This window comes from Cornus florida, unplaced genomic scaffold (assembly GCF_030987335.1).
Source record: "Cornus florida cultivar Cherokee Brave unplaced genomic scaffold, ASM3098733v1 CherokeeBrave_3.0.0_Hap2_Chr07, whole genome shotgun sequence".
Classification (NCBI taxonomy): domain Eukaryota; kingdom Viridiplantae; phylum Streptophyta; class Magnoliopsida; order Cornales; family Cornaceae; genus Cornus; species Cornus florida.
In genome coordinates, this window is record NW_026775577.1 from 56345182 (window position 1) to 56350058 (window position 4877).

Here is a 4877-nt window from a genome sequence, read left to right on the forward strand (position 1 = left end):
AAATGACTCGGTCCTCAAAGGAAGTTGTCAATTCACATGAAAGAGTCTCAGAAACCAATTCCGAGCACTCAAGATGACACTAAGCGACACGAAACAAAGCTCAGAAAGGAAAATTAAACGAAAAAAATTCATTCGTAAAATTTCAAGAAAAAAGAAAGGAAGGCAAATGATCGGGTCGTTAAAACCTACCTTCCTTAAAGGAATTTCATCCCCAAAATTAGGAACATACCAGAGAGAGCAGAATAATGACTGAACAAAAGGTTAAATCAAAGGACAGCTCACAACGCACTGAAGGACAAATCCTGAAGTCTAAAGATCAACTGAAGGAACGTGAAACCATGAACTGAGATAACACCTCATACGAATCGGCACGTTAACTCAATGTCAACTAAAGAGAGAATCCCAAGACAACAAAACGTTAAAACATGATAGAAGAAGAGAGTGACAAGGCAGTACGAACAATGACCAGAACTCGCCCACACTTACTCGTCAATAAGGTAGCGTGACAGTATAAGGCACTAGTTCGTAACATGCTCCAGAAGGGAACTTTTCGATACAAATGATGTCAATGTCAAAAATGATCATTACCAAAGGCACTACGGAAACCAGGCATCTGCGAGAGTTGGGGTAGCTAATCCCAAAACTCTGACAACAATGACACTGGCACCATTACGCTTAAGGCCTTAGATCTAGAAGCCACGAAGGAAAATGAAATGAAACGGTACCTCCCTGGCCCACGTCTCAGTCCACCAGACAAGAAAAAAAAAAAAAAAAGTGAATCGCAATCCTCTACGCTCACATGAGCCTTACTCGCATCAATCGACAGAACAGACAAGAAGGTTCCCGACATGGGTCCTTACAAAATGAATTTCCCCTATCCAAAGAGGAAACTCCTGAAACAAGAATGCATCTAAGGGATACGACAAATCCTAAGAGACAATGCCAAACCAGACATAAAAGTAAACAGCTAGCATGCATCTTAGCAATGGACTATCTACTTAAGGTGCCACATAAGCAAACAGACATGTTATCAAATCAAAACATGTTATCAAGAGCATATATACACATAAAGTATGCTTAACTAATAAAAGATGTCTCAAAACACCTAAGCATGTGAACATGTTATCATACAAGACATGTTATCAAAGAAGGCATGTTATCAAGATATAAATGACACATCAAAGCAAAATAACGTAAGCATGATATGCACCCAAAACCCGTCGTCTAAGGTATTCGAACTCGGACGCTATGATACCACCTGTGATGACCCTGGTTTTTGGGCCAGCGTGTCCTGTGATGAATCGTAAGGATGATCCGATAACGGATCCGAATGCGGAAGCGAAAACAGAAAACAAGACTCTAAGAAGTCAAAATGACCTTCCATGAGGTCGTGGAACTCAATGAGAACTGACGCGGAAGCAAAAGACCAAAAATATGACAAATAAGCCCCCCAGGGGCAAAATAGTCATTTCTGAAAACTATGGACTCGGGTGCCACTGATCACACCACTGGAAGGACAACGAAAAACTAATCAAGATGGACTCAAGAATCACTTGATTCGGAGTCCAGGACAACGAAAAACTAATCAAGATGGACTCAAGAATCACTTGATTCGGAGTCCGGATGAAGAAAATATGAAACTCCAAAGTTTCATAAAAATCACATTTTTGGGTTTGAAATCAATGCAGCAAGGGTACTTCGCAAGGGGTAAACCGGTCTTTTTTGACAAAACTGAATGTAACTGAGCATACCGTTAGATAGACTAGGAAAAATTAAAGAATTTAGACTCAAGAATCACTTGATTCGGAGTCCGGACGAAGAAGATATGAAACGTCCAAGTTTCATAAAAACCAACTTTTGGGTTTAAAATCAGTGCGGTAAGGGTACTTTACAAGGGGTAAAATGGTCTTTTAAGATATAATTTGATGCAATCATATATACCGTTATATAGACAAGCAAAAACTAATAAACTTAGACTCAAAAATCACTTGATTTGGAGTCGGGACGAAGAAGATATGAAGCCTCAAAGTTTCAAAAAAAACAACTTTCTGGGTTAAAATCTGGGCAGGACCTGCACAGATCTTTGTACTTCAAATGTGGTTTTGAGGGCTTAAACCACATTTTTTGGGAAAACCCCCCCCCCCCCCCCCCCCCCAAAAAAAAATCATGTTTTCTACATGACCATATCAAGAGAAGATTTTATTTTACAAGTGAAATACCCGAAATGCCCCTTAGATCAACATTTTTTCCGGAAAAACCTGGAACGACCAGATTTTCTAGATCTGCGAGTTGTTTTCGGCATCAAGATGATTTTTTTTTGTAAAAACACGAAGAAGAAATCCCCCCTAAAATCACGTTTTCTACCCGAATTGTAAATGAAAATGAAAAATAAACACTATGAAGTACCCAGAATGCCCCTAGATCAGAAAAGGGCAAGAGGATTAAAAAGCTGCTATATTCATAACAGAAAGCTGAACTTTGCATGGGATTTCCGGCACCAAGGAAACATTTTCTGGAAAAACACGAAGAAGAAACCCCCCCTAAAATCATGTTTTCTAAGTAACCATGTTAAGAACGGAATTTATTTCCTAAAGGTAAACCCCAAAGTGCCCTAAAATCATATTAGGCAACAAAACTTCAAAATGAGTCTATAGGAAGCTCAAAACACAAATGATAAGGTTTTGCTCGCAAACGACCATGACCGCAAATGTAACTTACCTATTTGGACATGCTATAATGGTCCATGACTTAAAAATACAGCCGATGAAAAATTCGACCCCCCAACGGGCAAAAAGGCAAAAATGGACTTGGAATGAAAAACATAGAATCCAAAAATGTAAAATAGAGTCAAATGACTGTTTGGCCCTTAGCCACACTTCATACAAGATTAATAAGACCCTATGAAAGAATGAAAATGGAATTCCCACACCCGATGCAACCATGGTGAAGCAATGACTTGCGATTTTTCAAGATTTTCATAATATTTCATGAAGTTAAAAAGTTGTATAGAATACAATACACATGTCATTCGCCTCCGGCCTCATCTCATACATGTCAAATACATTGAAAGGAGTGCACTTATGTACACATTACATACATGAAATCAAAGAATACAAATTTTACATATAAGTCTACAAAATGACATTTCCTGCTAACATTTGCATGAAATGGAAACTTGAAAGCTACACGACATCCAAGGAATGCTAGGCGTCACGAACCAAATCTTCATACCTGAAATATGCCCCAGTATCGTAGGGGTGAGTGACATAAAGCTACTCATAGGAGATGAACATGCATCGACCTAACATTTTACAAATTTATCACCTTAAGGTGAAACATGTTAAAAGGGTTCATGCCACCTAACGTCTATATCGAAATGAGACTCAAGGAGCATCCTAAGCTACCTTAGAGTGTTTCTAGCATAAATCACATCATCTATGCCACTTAAACAATATGGAAGCACGTTATACAAAGCAACAAGATATAGGTTCTTAAAGATATTAACTTGCAGTCTCGAATACAGAAACAACTAAAGTGATCATGTCACCTAACGTCTATGTTCTAAATAAGTCTAAGGAATCATCCTAGGCCATGCTGAACAATCAAAATGCAATTTACAACTTCAACCCAATCTAACCACATAAAAGCATATTATACAAGGCAACAAAATACAATTTCTTAAAGCTATTAGCTTGAAATCTAAAGCACGAAAACAACAGAAGTGGATCATGCCACCTAACGTCTAAGTTATAAATAAATCAATATGATCAATCCTAAGCTTTGTTAAAACGCCAAAACATAATTTTCAATATTGATGCAATTTAACCAACATTGGAACTTCCAATACAACGCATAAAGCACAATTTCTCAAAGTTAACATCATGTAACTTAAAATGGAACGACAAATAAGAAACAACAAGTTACAACATCATCTAGTTATCAACTTGAAAATGAAATGCAAAATCAAACAAAGTGGATACTCGGACGTCACGCCGGATCAAACCGACAACATAGTTACTTTAGGGTTACTAGCCCTTGGGTAACCTCCCTATGTGCGCACTAGACTATATATAGAGGGACTATCCCCCGTACTAGAACCACGTCCTAGCCATAGTCAAACAACGACATCCCCAAGTTTCCAAAATCAACAAGTTCTGCAACAACGCATATATCAACAGGAATATGCAAGATAATCAACTATCTACTAAGCACAACCAAATTTGGAAACCTATACAATACATGCTCTAAATCCACAACTAATATCATATGATGAATGTCGAATCTTCAGTGTGCGATTCGTTACACGCTATGCATGAAAGATGTTAAACACGAAGTGTGTAAATCATTACACAAGGCAACAATATATTCAATAAGGAAAACATATTATCACAAATACAAACATAGCAACTATGTTATCTAATGTTCAAAACATAACCAAATGAATATACAACAAGTCTAAGTCCATGATTTGAATATAAAAACCACTTCTAAAATACAACTAGATCATGGACCAAATTGATAGAATTTAAATAGATAAACACAATTAAATTCTCTAGATTTTCGATTCAATTTCAATTAACCTCAATTTAATACATGTTAAAGGGCATGGCAAGGTCATCACCTATATCCATTCCAAAACTCAATTAGGTTGTTAGAACAACAAAGTAGAACTTTAATTAAATCATGCTAATTTAAATCCCAAGGTTCTAAAAGAACTTCAGATAGTTCCAAATTAATATATACTAGTAACAAGTTATGATCAATACAATTATCAAGTTAAAAACTTAATTAAGCTAAGTGGACCATTAAATAGATTTTAATTAATTCTTTTAATTAAAATCCCTAGATTTTCAACTTAACCAAATGTTCTCAATTTA